The sequence below is a fragment of the Oncorhynchus clarkii genome, chromosome 16 (genome assembly GCF_045791955.1).
Source record: "Oncorhynchus clarkii lewisi isolate Uvic-CL-2024 chromosome 16, UVic_Ocla_1.0, whole genome shotgun sequence".
Lineage (NCBI taxonomy): Eukaryota > Metazoa > Chordata > Actinopteri > Salmoniformes > Salmonidae > Oncorhynchus > Oncorhynchus clarkii.
The window spans coordinates 69,451,218-69,466,092 of record NC_092162.1 but is presented as its reverse complement, the minus strand read 5'-3'; the positions used below and the strand labels follow the sequence as shown (position 1 = coordinate 69,466,092).

Genomic DNA, 14,875 nt, shown 5'->3' with positions numbered 1-14,875 from the left:
AAATAACATCTGTTTTGTGACGTGATTTTGCAAGACAGAGATATGGGTTAAATGAATGAGACATGTTTGATATAAATACGTGTGGCGGTGTTCTTACCTGGAACATACTTGGCATCTACAGGCGCTGTGGCTTAGTTGGTTAAAGCGCCTGTCTAGTAAACAGGAGATCCTGAGTTCGAATCTCAGCAGAGCCTTTTCAAACATGTCATTGAACACATTGGTGGAAAGGTCAGAGTGGAGAGTGTTCTGCTTTTCTCAACCAATGAGTCTTGAGAATTTGGAGTGATGAGAGGAGAAAAGATGTGAGGAGGATGCAATTGAGATATTCCAATTTCACGGAAAAAGGGAACTTTTTCAAAGAATTACAACGTACCAACTGTCTCAAGTTCAGCTGGTTCTTCAGTTGATTCATTTCGAGCGCTAAATGAAGAGTTCAGCCAGCTTGTACAGGTCTCTGTCAGAGCATGAGTAGGCTTTACAAGCAATCTTTGGTAGCTCGCTGTGATCGTATAGTGTTTAGTACTCTGCGTTGTGGCCGCAGGAACCCCGGTCTGAATCCGGGTCACGGCAAAGAATTGCCATTTCAAAAGGGTTGTATTTTGAATGAGTTGAAACCTCCTGTGTGAGCTAAGAAACTCAATAACTCTTCCATTTGACAAAGTCTCTATCTCATGGTAGGTTAATTACTTACATTAACTGATTCATCTGCTTTTTCTTAGGTTTTTACCATTTTTAATCTCGAGATCCAACTGAGAAATGTTGTTTCCCCGAAATGACCAAAATGATGAAGAAATCGTGTATGATTCTGAATGTTTACTCATATCTCGCGATATTCCCACTTTGGGTCCCAAACCATAGTTTAAGAATCCAGGTCAGAGTATCTTGAGTTTATTCAGTTCGAGACCCAAATGAAAAATTTACTGTCCTCGGATGACCGAAATTAAGAAGAAATAGCTTGTGACTCAAAATGTTTACTGATATCGCGCTGCCCACCTCTCACATACTCAGGCCCACTTTGGGTCCCAAAACATAGCTTAAGAAACCCTGTTGCTAGACAATTGAAGGAGTCCATATCGATTCCAATATTAGTAAATAACATCTGTTTTGTGACGTGATTTTGCAAGACAGAGATATGGGTTAAATGAATGAGACATGTTTGATATAAATACGTGTGGCGGTGTTCTTACCTGGAACATACTTGGCATCTACAGGCGCTGTGGCTTAGTTGGTTAAAGCGCCTGTCTAGTAAACAGGAGATCCTGAGTTCGAATCTCAGCAGAGCCTTTTCAAACATGTCATTGAACACATTGGTGGAAAGGTCAGAGTGGAGAGTGTTCTGCTTTTCTCAACCAATGAGTCTTGAGAATTTGGAGTGATGAGAGGAGAAAAGATGTGAGGAGGATGCAATTGAGATATTCCAATTTCACGGAAAAAGGGAACTTTTTCAAAGAATTACAACGTACCAACTGTCTCAACTTCAGCTGGTTCTTCAGTTGATTCATTTCGAGCGCTAAATGAAGAGTTCAGCCAGCTTGTACAGGTCTCTGTCAGAGCATGAGTAGGCTTTACAAGCAATCTTTGGTAGCTCGCTGTGATCGTATAGTGTTTAGTACTCTGCGTTGTGGCCGCAGGAACCCCGGTCTGAATCCGGGTCACGGCAAAGAATTGCCATTTCAAAAGGGTTGTATTTTGAATGAGTTGAAACCTCCTGTGTGAGCTAAGAAACTCAATAACTCTTCCATTTGACAAAGTCTCTATCTCATGGTAGGTTAATTACTTACATTAACTGATTCATCTGCTTTTTCTTAGGTTTTTACCATTTTTAATCTCGAGATCCAACTGAGAAATGTTGTTTCCCCGAAACGACCAAAATGATGAAGAAATCGTGTATGATTCTGAATGTTTACTCATATCTCGCGATATTCCCACTTTGGGTCCCAAACCATAGTTTAAGAATCCAGGTCAGAGTATCTTGAGTTTATTCAGTTCGAGACCCAAATGAAAAATTTACTGTCCTCGGATGACCGAAATTAAGAAGAAATAGCTTGTGACTCAAAATGTTTACTGATATCGCGCTGCCCACCTCTCACATACTCAGGCCCACTTTGGGTCCCAAAACATAGCTTAAGAAACCCTGTTGCTAGACAATTGAAGGAGTCCATATCGATTCCAATATTAGTAAATAACATCTGTTTTGTGACGTGATTTTGCAAGACAGAGATATGGGTTAAATGAATGAGACATGTTTGATATAAATACGTGTGGCGGTGTTCTTACCTGGAACATACTTGGCATCTACAGGCGCTGTGGCTTAGTTGGTTAAAGCGCCTGTCTAGTAAACAGGAGATCCTGAGTTCGAATCTCAGCAGAGCCTTTTCAAACATGTCATTGAACACATTGGTGGAAAGGTCAGAGTGGAGAGTGTTCTGCTTTTCTCAACCAATGAGTCTTGAGAATTTGGAGTGATGAGAGGAGAAAAGATGTGAGGAGGATGCAATTGAGATATTCCAATTTCACGGAAAAAGGGAACTTTTTCAAAGAATTACAACGTACCAACTGTCTCAAGTTCAGCTGGTTCTTCAGTTGATTCATTTCGAGCGCTAAATGAAGAGTTCAGCCAGCTTGTACAGGTCTCTGTCAGGGCATGAGTAGGCTTTACAAGGAATCTTTGGTAGCTCGCTGTGATCGTATAGTGTTTAGTACTCTGCGTTGTGGCCGCAGGAACCCCGGTCTGAATCCGGGTCACGGCAAAGAATTGCCATTTCAAAAGGGTTGTATTTTGAATGAGTTGAAACCTCCTGTGTGAGCCAAGAAACTCAATAACTCTTCCATTTGACAAAGTCTCTATCTCATGGTAGGTTAATTACTTACATTAACTGATTCATCTGCTTTTTCTTAGGTTTTTACCATTTTTAATCTCGAGATCCAACTGAGAAATGTTGTTTCCCCGAAATGACCAAAATGATGAAGAAATCGTGTATGATTCTGAATGTTTACTCATATCTCGCGATATTCCCACTTTGGGTCCCAAACCAAAGTTTAAGAATCCAGGTCAGAGTATCTTGAGTTTATTCAGTTCGAGACCCAAATGAAAAATTTACTGTCCTCGGATGACCGAAATTAAGAAGAAATAGCTTGTGACTCAAAATGTTTACTGATATCGCGCTGCCCACCTCTCACATACTCAGGCCCACTTTGGGTCCCAAAACATAGCTTAAGAAACCCTGTTGCTAGACAATTGAAGGAGTCCATATCGATTCCAATATTAGTAAATAACATCTGTTTTGTGACGTGATTTTGCAAGACAGAGATATGGGTTAAATGAATGAGACATGTTTGATATAAATACATGTGGCGGTGTTCTTACCTGGAACATACTTGGCATCTACAGGTGCTGTGGCTTAGTTGGTTAAAGCGCCTGTCTAGTAAACAGGAGATCTTGAGTTCGAATCTCAGCAGAGCCTTTTCAAACATGTCATTGAACACATTGGTGGAAAGGTCAGAGTGGAGAGTGTTCTGCTTTTCTCAACCAATGAGTCTTGAGAATTTGGAGTGATGAGAGGAGAAAAGATGTGAGGAGGATGCAATTGAGATATTCCAATTTCACGGAAAAAGGGAACTTCTTCAAAGAATTACAACGTACCAACTGTCTCAACTTCAGCTGGTTCTTCAGTTGATTCATTTCGAGCGCTAAATGAAGAGTTCAGCCAGCTTGTACAGGTCTCTGTCAGAGCATGAGTAGGCTTTACAAGCAATCTTTGGTAGCTCGCTGTGATCGTATAGTGTTTAGTACTCTGCGTTGTGGCCGCAGGAACCCCGGTCTGAATCCGGGTCACGGCAAAGAATTGCCATTTCAAAAGGGTTGTATTTTGAATGAGTTGAAACCTCCTGTGTGAGCTAAGAAACTCAATAACTCTTCCATTTGACAAAGTCTCTATCTCATGGTAGGTTAATTACTTACATTAACTGATTCATCTGCTTTTTCTTAGGTTTTTACCATTTTTAATCTCGAGATCCAACTGAGAAATGTTGTTTCCCCGAAACGACCAAAATGATGAAGAAATCGTGTATGATTCTGAATGTTTACTCATATCTCGCGATATTCCCACTTTGGGTCCCAAACCATAGTTTAAGAATCCAGGTCAGAGTATCTTGAGTTTATTCAGTTCGAGACGCAAATGAAAAATTTACTGTCCTCGGATGACCGAAATTAAGAAGAAATAGCTTGTGACTCAAAATGTTTACTGATATCGCGCTGCCCACCTCTCACATACTCAGGCCCACTTTGGGTCCCAAAACATAGCTTAAGAAACCCTGTTGCTAGACAATTGAAGGAGTCCATATCGATTCCAATATTAGTAAATAACATATGTTTTGTGACGTGATTTTGCAAGACAGAGATATGGGTTAAATGAATGAGACATGTTTGATATAAATACGTGTGGCGGTGTTCTTACCTGGAACATACTTGGCCTCTACAGGCGCTGTGGCTTAGTTGGTTAAAGCGCCTGTCTAGTAAACAGGAGATCCTGAGTTCGAATCTCAGCAGAGCCTTTTCAAACATGTCATTGAACACATTGGTGGAAAGGTCAGAGTGGAGAGTGTTCTGCTTTTCTCAACCAATGAGTCTTGAGAATTTGGAGTGATGAGAGGAGAAAAGATGTGAGGAGGATGCAATTGAGATATTCCAATTTCACGGAAAAAGGGAACTTTTTCAAAGAATTACAACGTACCAACTGTCTCAACTTCAGCTGGTTCTTCAGTTGATTCATTTCGAGCGCTAAATGAAGAGTTCAGCCAGCTTGTACAGGTCTCTGTCAGAGCATGAGTAGGCTTTACAAGCAATCTTTGGTAGCTCGCTGTGATCGTATAGTGTTTAGTACTCTGCGTTGTGGCCGCAGGAACCCCGGTCTGAATCCGGGTCACGGCAAAGAATTGCCATTTCAAAAGGGTTGTATTTTGAATGAGTTGAAACCTCCTGTGTGAGCTAAGAAACTCAATAACTCTTCCATTTGACAAAGTCTCTATCTCATGGTAGGTTAATTACTTACATTAACTGATTCATCTGCTTTTTCTTAGGTTTTTACCATTTTTAATCTCGAGATCCAACTGAGAAATGTTGTTTCCCCGAAACGACCAAAATGATGAAGAAATCGTGTATGATTCTGAATGTTTACTCATATCTCGCGATATTCCCACTTTGGGTCCCAAACCATAGTTTAAGAATCCAGGTCAGAGTATCTTGAGTTTATTCAGTTCGAGACGCAAATGAAAAATTTACTGTCCTCGGATGACCGAAATTAAGAAGAAATAGCTTGTGACTCAAAATGTTTACTGATATCGCGCTGCCCACCTCTCACATACTCAGGCCCACTTTGGGTCCCAAAACATAGCTTAAGAAACCCTGTTGCTAGACAATTGAAGGAGTCCATATCGATTCCAATATTAGTAAATAACATATGTTTTGTGACGTGATTTTGCAAGACAGAGATATGGGTTAAATGAATGAGACATGTTTGATATAAATACGTGTGGCGGTGTTCTTACCTGGAACATACTTGGCCTCTACAGGCGCTGTGGCTTAGTTGGTTAAAGCGCCTGTCTAGTAAACAGGAGATCCTGAGTTCGAATCTCAGCAGAGCCTTTTCAAACATGTCATTGAACACATTGGTGGAAAGGTCAGAGTGGAGAGTGTTCTGCTTTTCTCAACCAATGAGTCTTGAGAATTTGGAGTGATGAGAGGAGAAAAGATGTGAGGAGGATGCAATTGAGATATTCCAATTTCACGGAAAAAGGGAACTTTTTCAAAGAATTACAACGTACCAACTGTCTCAACTTCAGCTGGTTCTTCAGTTGATTCATTTCGAGCGCTAAATGAAGAGTTCAGCCAGCTTGTACAGGTCTCTGTCAGAGCATGAGTAGGCTTTACAAGCAATCTTTGGTAGCTCGCTGTGATCGTATAGTGTTTAGTACTCTGCGTTGAGGCCGCAGGAACCCCGGTCTGAATCCGGGTCACGGCAAAGAATTGCCATTTCAAAAGGGTTGTATTTTGAATGAGTTGAAACCTCCTGTGTGAGCTAAGAAACTCAATAACTCTTCCATTTGACAAAGTCTCTATCTCATGGTAGGTTAATTACTTACATTAACTGATTCATCTGCTTTTTCTTAGGTTTTTACCATTTTTAATCTTGAGATCCAACTGAGAAATGTTGTTTCCCCGAAACGACCAAAATGATGAAGAAATCGTGTATGATTCTGAATGTTTACTCATATCTCGCGATATTCCCACTTTGGGTCCCAAACCATAGTTTAAGAATCCAGGTCAGAGTATCTTGAGTTTATTCAGTTCGAGACGCAAATGAAAAATTTACTGTCCTCGGATGACCGAAATTAAGAAGAAATAGCTTGTGACTCAAAATGTTTACTGATATCGCGCTGCCCACCTCTCACATACTCAGGCCCACTTTGGGTCCCAAAACATAGCTTAAGAAACCCTGTTGCTAGACAATTGAAGGAGTCCATATCGATTCCAATATTAGTAAATAACATATGTTTTGTGACGTGATTTTGCAAGACAGAGATATGGGTTAAATGAATGAGACATGTTTGATATAAATACGTGTGGCGGTGTTCTTACCTGGAACATACTTGGCCTCTACAGGCGCTGTGGCTTAGTTGGTTAAAGCGCCTGTCTAGTAAACAGGAGATCCTGAGTTCGAATCTCAGCAGAGCCTTTTCAAACATGTCATTGAACACATTGGTGGAAAGGTCAGAGTGGAGAGTGTTCTGCTTTTCTCAACCAATGAGTCTTGAGAATTTGGAGTGATGAGAGGAGAAAAGATGTGAGGAGGATGCAATTGAGATATTCCAATTTCACGGAAAAAGGGAACTTTTTCAAAGAATTACAACGTACCAACTGTCTCAACTTCAGCTGGTTCTTCAGTTGATTCATTTCGAGCGCTAAATGAAGAGTTCAGCCAGCTTGTACAGGTCTCTGTCAGAGCATGAGTAGGCTTTACAAGCAATCTTTGGTAGCTCGCTGTGATCGTATAGTGTTTAGTACTCTGCGTTGAGGCCGCAGGAACCCCGGTCTGAATCCGGGTCACGGCAAAGAATTGCCATTTCAAAAGGGTTGTATTTTGAATGAGTTGAAACCTCCTGTGTGAGCTAAGAAACTCAATAACTCTTCCATTTGACAAAGTCTCTATCTCATGGTAGGTTAATTACTTACATTAACTGATTCATCTGCTTTTTCTTAGGTTTTTACCATTTTTAATCTTGAGATCCAACTGAGAAATGTTGTTTCCCCGAAACGACCAAAATTATGAAGAAATCGTGTATGATTCTGAATGTTTACTCATATCTCGCGATATTCCCACTTTGGGTCCCAAACCATAGTTTAAGAATCCATGTCAGAGTATCTTGAGTTTATTCAGTTCGAGACCCAAATGAAAAATTTACTGTCCTCGGATGACCGAAATTAAGAAGAAATAGCTTGTGACTCAAAATGTTTACTGATATCGCGCTGCCCACCTCTCACATACTCAGGCCCACTTTGGGTCCCAAAACATAGCTTAAGAAACCCTGTTGCTAGACAATTGAAGGAGTCCATATCGATTCCAATATTAGTAAATAACATCTGTTTTGTGACGTGATTTTGCAAGACAGAGATATGGGTTAAATGAATGAGACATGTTTGATATAAATACGTGTGGCGGTGTTCTTACCTGGAACATACTTGGCATCTACAGGCGCTGTGGCTTAGTTGGTTAAAGCGCCTGTCTAGTAAACAGGAGATCCTGAGTTCGAATCTCAGCAGAGCCTTTTCTAACATGTCATTGAACACATTGGTGGAAAGGTCAGAGTGGAGAGTGTTCTGCTTTTCTCAACCAATGAGTCTTGAGAATTTGGAGTGATGAGAGGAGAAAAGATGTGAGGAGGATGCAATTGAGATATTCCAATTTCACGGAAAAAGGGAACTTTTTCAAAGAATTACAACGTACCAACTGTCTCAAGTTCAGCTGGTTCTTCAGTTGATTCATTTCGAGCGCTAAATGAAGAGTTCAGCCAGCTTGTACAGGTCTCTGTCAGAGCATGAGTAGGCTTTACAAGGAATCTTTGGTAGCTCGCTGTGATCGTATAGTGTTTAGTACTCTGCGTTGTGGCCGCAGGAACCCCGGTCTGAATCCGGGTCACGGCAAAGAATTGCCATTTCAAAAGGGTTGTATTTTGAATGAGTTGAAACCTCCTGTGTGAGCCAAGAAACTCAATAACTCTTCCATTTGACAAAGTCTCTATCTCATGGTAGGTTAATTACTTACATTAACTAATTCATCTGCTTTTTCTTAGGTTTTTACCATTTTTAATCTCGAGATCCAACTGAGAAATGTTGTTTCCCCGAAACGACCAAAATGATGAAGAAATCGTGTATGATTCTGAATGTTTACTCATATCTCGCGATATTCCCACTTTGGGTCCCAAACCATAGTTTAAGAATCCAGGTCAGAGTATCTTGAGTTTATTCAATTCGAGACCCAAATGAAAAATTTACTGTCCTCGGATGACCGAAATTAAGAAGAAATAGCTTGTGACTCAAAATGTTTACTGATATCGCGCTGCCCACCTCTCACATACTCAGGCCCACTTTGGGTCCCAAAACATAGCTTAAGAAACCCTGTTGCTAGACAATTGAAGGAGTCCATATCGATTCCAATATTAGTAAATAACATCTGTTTTGTGACGTGATTTTGCAAGACAGAGATATGGGTTAAATGAATGAGACATGTTTGATATAAATACGTGTGGCGGTGTTCTTACCTGGAACATACTTGGCATCTACAGGCGCTGTGGCTTAGTTGGTTAAAGCGCCTGTCTAGTAAACAGGAGATCCTGAGTTTGAATCTCAGCAGAGCCTTTTCAAACATGTCATTGAACACATTGGTGGAAAGGTTAGAGTGGAGAGTGTTCTGCTTTTCTCAACCAATGAGTCTTGAGAATTTGGAGTGATGAGAGGAGAAAAGATGTGAGGAGGATGCAATTGAGATATTCCAATTTCACGGAAAAGGGGAACTTTTTCAAAGAATTACAACGTACCAACTGTCTCAACTTCAGCTGGTTCTTCAGTTGATTCATTTCGAGCGCTAAATGAAGAGTTCAGCCAGCTTGTACAGGTCTCTGTCAGAGCATGAGTAGGCTTTACAAGCAATCTTTGGTAGCTCGCTGTGATCGTATAGTGTTTAGTACTCTGCGTTGTGGCCGCAGGAACCCCGGTCTGAATCCGGGTCACGGCAAAGAATTGCCATTTCAAAAGGGTTGTATTTTGAATGAGTTGAAACCTCCTGTGTGAGCTAAGAAACTCAATAACTCTTCCATTTGACAAAGTCTCTATCTCATGGTAGGTTAATTACTTACATTAACTGATTCATCTGCTTTTTCTTAGGTTTTTACCATTTTTAATCTCGAGATCCAACTGAGAAATGTTGTTTCCCCGAAACGACCAAAATGATGAAGAAATCGTGCATGATTCTGAATGTTTACTCATATCTCGCGATATTCCCACTTTGGGTCCCAAACCATAGTTTAAGAATCCAGGTCAGAGTATCTTGAGTTTATTCAGTTCGAGACCCAAATGAAAAATTTACTGTCCTCGGATGACCGAAATTAAGAAGAAATAGCTTGTGACTCAAAATGTTTACTGATATCGCGCTGCCCACCTCTCACATACTCAGGCCCACTTTGGGTCCCAAAACATAGCTTAAGAAACCCTGTTGCTAGACAATTGAAGGAGTCCATATCGATTCCAATATTAGTAAATAACATCTGTTTTGTGACGTGATTTTGCAAGACAGAGATATGGGTTAAATTAATGAGACATGTTTGATATAAATACGGGTGTTCTTACCTGGAACATACTTGGCCTCTACAGGCGCTGTGGCTTAGTTGGTTAAAGCGCCTGTCTAGTAAACAGGAGATCCTGAGTTCGAATCTCAGCAGAGCCTTTTCAAACATGTCATTGAACACATTGGTGGAAAGGTTAGAGTGGAGGGTGTTCTGCTTTTCTCAACCAATGAGTCTTGAGAATTTGGAGTGATGAGAGGAGAAAAGATGTGAGGAGGATGCAATTGAGATATTCCAATTTCACGGAAAAAGGGAACTTTTTCAAAGAATTACAACGTACCAACTGTCTCAACTTCAGCTGGTTCTTCAGTTGATTCATTTCGAGCGCTAAATGAAGAGTTCAGCCAGCTTGTACAGGTCTCTGTCAGAGCATGAGTAGGCTTTACAAGGAATCTTTGGTAGCTCGCTGTGATCGTATAGTGTTTAGTACTCTGCGTTGTGGCCGCAGGAACCCCGGTCTGAATCCGGGTCACGGCAAAGAATTGCCATTTCAAAAGGGTTGTATTTTGAATGAGTTGAAACCTCCTGTGTGAGCTAAGAAACTCAATAACTCTTCCATTTGACAAAGTCTCTATCTCATGGTAGGTTAATTACTTACATTAACTGATTCATCTGCTTTTTCTTAGGTTTTTACCATTTTTAATCTCGAGATCCAACTGAGAAATGTTGTTTCCCCGAAACGACCAAAATGATGAAGAAATCGTGTATGATTCTGAATGTTTACTCATATCTCGCGATATTCCCACTTTGGGTCCCAAACCATAGTTTAAGAATCCAGGTCAGAGTATCTTGAGTTTATTCAGTTCGAGACCCAAATGAAAAATTTACTGTCCTCGGATGACCGAAATTAAGAAGAAATAGCTTGTGACTCAAAATGTTTACTGATATCGCGCTGCCCACCTCTCACATACTCAGGCCCACTTTGGGTCCCAAAACATAGCAACCCTGTTGCTAGACAATTGAAGGAGTCCATATCGATTCCAATATTAGTAAATAACATCTGTTTTGTGACGTGATTTTGCAAGACAGAGATATGGGTTAAATGAATGAGACATGTTTGATATAAATACGTGTGGCGGTGTTCTTACCTGGAACATACTTGGCCTCTACAGGCGCTGTGGCTGTGGTTGGTCGCAGATATTCCAATGTCACGGAAAAAGGGAACTTTTCGAATGTGTAAAGCTCGACTGTTTCTTCACTTTATTCATTATCGAGACCAATATGAAAAGTGTTTATCCAGCTTGTGCACATCACTTTCAAAGCCTATGTAGGCTTTACAAAGCCACGTCTTGTAGCCAGCCGTGATCGTATAGTGGTTAGTACTCTGCGTTGTGGCCGCAGCAACCCCGGTTCGAATCCGGGTCACGGCACTGCAATGTACATTCAGGAGTGTTGTTTTATGAACAGGTTAAGACTTACTCTGAAAGCTAAGAAACTCAGCAACTCTGCCTTTTGACAAAGTTCCCCAGCATATCGTAGGTTAATTACTTACATGAACTGATTCATCTGCTCTTTCAGAGGTTTTTACCATTTTTAAGCTCGAGAGCCAAATTAGAAATGCAGTGTCCTCGAACGACCAACATTATGAAGAAATAGTGTATGATTCTGAATGTTTATTCATATCTCGTGACCCACCTATGACATGTTAATAACTGCTTTGGGTCCCAAATCGTAGTTTAATAATCCATGTCAGAGGTTCTTGAGTTTATTCATCTCGAGACCCAAATGAAAAATGTACTGTCCTCGAATGACGAATATTAGTAAAAGACATCTCTTTTGTGATGTGATTTTGCTAGACAGAGATGTGGGTTAAATTAATGAGACTGGTTTGATTCAAATAGGTGTGGGTGTTCACATCTGCAAAATATATCTCTTTCATGGGTGCTGTGGCTTACTTGGTTAAAGTGTCTCTCTCGTAAGCAGGAGATCCTGAGTTCAAATCTCAGCAGTACCTTTTCAAGCATGTTATTGTACACATTGGTGGAGAAGGTCAGAGGGGAGGGCACTCAGGTTTTCTCACCAATCGGTTTAGAGAATTAGAGATGATGTGAGGAGGATGCTATAGAGATATTCCAATGTCACGGAAAAAGGGCACTTTTTGAATGTGTAAACCTCAACTGTTTCTTCACTTTATTCATTATCGAGACCAATATGAAAAGTGTTTAGCCAGCTTGTGCACATCACTTTCACAGCCTATGTAGGCTTTACAAAGCCACTTCTTGTAGCCAGTCGTGGTCGTATAGTGGTTAGTTGTGTATAGTGGTTAGCTGCATTGTAGCCGCTGCAATCCCGGTTCAAATCCGGGTCACGGCACTGTAATGTAATCGCAGAAGGGTCGTTTTTTGAACAGGTTAAGACTTTCTCTGAAAGCTAAGAAACTCAGCAACTCTGCCTTTTGACAAAGTTCCCCAGCATATCGTAGGTTAATTACTTACACAAACTGATTTATCTGCTGTTTCAGAGGTTTTCACTCAGGTTTTCTCACCAATGGGTTTAGAGAATTAGGCAAGTGGAGAGAAGATGTCAGGAGGATGCAGTGCCCATTTTCCGTGACATTGGAATATCTCAATAGCATCCTCCTCACATCATCAATAATTCTCTAAACCGATTGGTGAGAAAACCTGAGTGCCCTCCCCTCTGACCTTCTCCACCAATGTGTAAAATGCTTGAAAAGGTACTGCTGAGATTTGAACTCAAGATCTCCTGTTTACTAGACAGGCACTTTAACCAACTAAGCCACAGCACCCATGAAAGTGATATATTTTGCAGATGTGAACACCCACACCTATTTGAATCAAACCAGTCTCATTCATTTAACCCACATCTCTGTCTAGCAAAATCACGTCACAAAACAAATGTAATTTACTAACATTGGAATCGATACAGACACCTTCAATTGTCAAGCAACAGGGATTCTTAAGCTATGTTTTGAGTCCCAAAGTGGGCCTGAGCATGTGAAAGGTGGGTAGCAAGATATCAGTAAACATTTGTAATCACATACTATTTCTTCTTAATTATGGTCATTCGAGGACAGTATAATTTTTATTTGGGTCTCGAGATGAATAAACTCAAGAACCTCTGACATGGATTCTTTAACAACGATTTTGGAACCAAAGCGGTTAATAACATGTGATAGGTGGGTCGCAAGATATCAGTAAACATTCAGAATCATACATTATTTCTTTATTATTTTGGTTGTTCGAGGACACTACAATTCACATTTGGGTGTCGAGCTTGAAAATGGTAAAATCCTCTAACACAGGAGATAATGTAATAATGTAAGTAATTAAACTACCATGAAATGGGGTCTTGTTCAAATAGCACAGTTGTTGAGTTTTTTTCGCTTACACAGTAAGTTTGATCTCGTTCAAAATACAACCCTTTTGAAATGACATTGCAGTGCGGTGACCCGGATTTGGACCGGGGTTGCTGAGGACACAACTCAGAGTACTAACCGCTATACGATCACTGCTGGCTTCAAGAGCTGGCGTGTGGAGCCTACTCATGCTTTGAAAGTGACGTGTACAAGCTGGCTGAACTCTTTTCATTTGGGCCTCGGTAATGAATAAACTGTAGACCCAGTTGAGCTTTCCACAGTCGGTATGTGTAACTCATTCAAAAAGAGCACTTTTTCTGTAACATTGGAATATCTCAATTGCGTCCTCCTCACCTCTCCACTTGCCTAATTCTCTAAACCCATTGGTGAGAAAACCAGAGTGCCCTCCCCTCTGACCTTCTCCACCAATGTGTACAATAAAATGCTTGAAAAGGTGCTGCTGAGATTTGAACTCAGGATCTCCTGTTTACTAGATAGGCGCTTTAAACCAACTAAGCCAGAGCACCCATCTATTTGACATCTATTACAGATAAAACATAACTGTTTTAAACTCTACATTGTTTTGGGGGGTTTTCCAAGCAAGGGATATAAACTTTCAATCAGTACTGAGCAATTAACAAAAATACTTTGGAACGAACATGCGCTGTCATCACCAGACCGTCCATTTAAGTAATGTCAAGTTGACATAATCTCGGTCGTTTCGAGGACACTACATTTCTCATTTGGGTCTCGAGCTTAAAAATTGTAAAAACGTCTGAAACAGCAGATGAATCATTTCGTGTAAGTAATTAACCTACGATATGCTGGGGAACTTTGTCAAAAGGAAGAGTTGCTGTTTCTTAGCTTGCATAGTAAGTCTTAACTCGTTCAAAAAACAACCCTTTTGCCATTTCATAGCTTAGCGGTTTGCATCACCGCCCTGGGATTTGACGGTCCTGGGTTCATAGATATTTTGACCCTTCTCTTTCATGTATATGTATGTTTTTGACACCCCTTTCCCGAAACACACACACACTGACGTGCACACGCACGCACAGTGTGCGCTATTTGTAATTTATTGGGTGTCTCTTAAAAGAGCCTTTTGGTTCGTTGCACTGGGAGTGTGACGTGTACGTGCACTAGTGAGCGTGTCTTTCTGCTATGGAGGAGAGACCAGCTCTTAAACTCTCAAGGAAGAAGTAGTTGCCCTCATCTGTCAGATGCACACCATCCCTACGGTAGTAATGCATGCGATAAGTTACACATGATTGACTATGTTTTGTTTATTCCATGTGTAACTCTGTGTTGTTGTATGTGTCAAATTGCTATGCGTTTATCTTGGCCAGGTCACAGTTGCAAATGAGAACTAGCCTACCTGGTTAAATAAAGGTGAAATAAATAAAAAATAATTAAGAGAAGGTTGTAAACATTTTTTCCTTTACAGGTGCCACTTTCTGTCATTTGAGAAGCTAAGAAATGTGTCAAGCTGGCTCACCTGGAGCTAACAAACGACTTATTCATTCATATGCACACCAGTGGAGGCTCCTCAGAGGAAAAAGGGGAGGACCACCCTCCTCAGTGAATTTAAGAAAAATGACAGCTTCAACAGCAGTCTGTAGGGTAGCACCATGGTGTAGCCGGAGGACAGCTAGCTTCCGTCCT

At 40.8% G+C, this 14,875-nt stretch overlaps 13 non-coding genes across 13 annotated transcripts; 11 read left to right on the top strand and 2 right to left on the bottom strand.

Moving 5' to 3' along the window:
- Positions 1-120: 120 nt before the first annotated feature.
- trnat-agu (transfer RNA threonine (anticodon AGU)) lies at positions 121-194 on the top strand. The gene has a single exon. It is a non-coding gene; the product is annotated as a tRNA-Thr (tRNA).
- A 1,016-nt stretch (positions 195-1,210) lies between these two features.
- trnat-agu (transfer RNA threonine (anticodon AGU)) lies at positions 1,211-1,284 on the top strand. Its single transcript has one exon. It is a non-coding gene; the product is annotated as a tRNA-Thr (tRNA).
- Positions 1,285-2,300: 1,016 nt separating this feature from the next.
- On the top strand, positions 2,301-2,374 carry trnat-agu (transfer RNA threonine (anticodon AGU)). The gene has a single exon. It is a non-coding gene; the product is annotated as a tRNA-Thr (tRNA).
- A 1,016-nt stretch (positions 2,375-3,390) lies between these two features.
- Positions 3,391-3,464, top strand: trnat-agu (transfer RNA threonine (anticodon AGU)). Its single transcript has one exon. It is a non-coding gene; the product is annotated as a tRNA-Thr (tRNA).
- A 1,016-nt stretch (positions 3,465-4,480) lies between these two features.
- trnat-agu (transfer RNA threonine (anticodon AGU)) lies at positions 4,481-4,554 on the top strand. The gene has a single exon. It is a non-coding gene; the product is annotated as a tRNA-Thr (tRNA).
- A 1,016-nt stretch (positions 4,555-5,570) lies between these two features.
- trnat-agu (transfer RNA threonine (anticodon AGU)) lies at positions 5,571-5,644 on the top strand. Its single transcript has one exon. It is a non-coding gene; the product is annotated as a tRNA-Thr (tRNA).
- Positions 5,645-6,660: 1,016 nt separating this feature from the next.
- Positions 6,661-6,734, top strand: trnat-agu (transfer RNA threonine (anticodon AGU)). Its single transcript has one exon. It is a non-coding gene; the product is annotated as a tRNA-Thr (tRNA).
- A 1,016-nt stretch (positions 6,735-7,750) lies between these two features.
- Positions 7,751-7,824, top strand: trnat-agu (transfer RNA threonine (anticodon AGU)). The gene has a single exon. It is a non-coding gene; the product is annotated as a tRNA-Thr (tRNA).
- Positions 7,825-8,840: 1,016 nt separating this feature from the next.
- Positions 8,841-8,914, top strand: trnat-agu (transfer RNA threonine (anticodon AGU)). The gene has a single exon. It is a non-coding gene; the product is annotated as a tRNA-Thr (tRNA).
- A 1,010-nt stretch (positions 8,915-9,924) lies between these two features.
- Positions 9,925-9,998, top strand: trnat-agu (transfer RNA threonine (anticodon AGU)). The gene has a single exon. It is a non-coding gene; the product is annotated as a tRNA-Thr (tRNA).
- A 1,197-nt stretch (positions 9,999-11,195) lies between these two features.
- On the top strand, positions 11,196-11,267 carry trnah-gug (transfer RNA histidin (anticodon GUG)). Its single transcript has one exon. It is a non-coding gene; the product is annotated as a tRNA-His (tRNA).
- A 1,302-nt stretch (positions 11,268-12,569) lies between these two features.
- trnat-agu (transfer RNA threonine (anticodon AGU)) lies at positions 12,570-12,643 on the bottom strand. Its single transcript has one exon. It is a non-coding gene; the product is annotated as a tRNA-Thr (tRNA).
- Positions 12,644-13,665: 1,022 nt separating this feature from the next.
- trnat-agu (transfer RNA threonine (anticodon AGU)) lies at positions 13,666-13,740 on the bottom strand. Its single transcript has one exon. It is a non-coding gene; the product is annotated as a tRNA-Thr (tRNA).
- Positions 13,741-14,875: the final 1,135 nt, after the last annotated feature.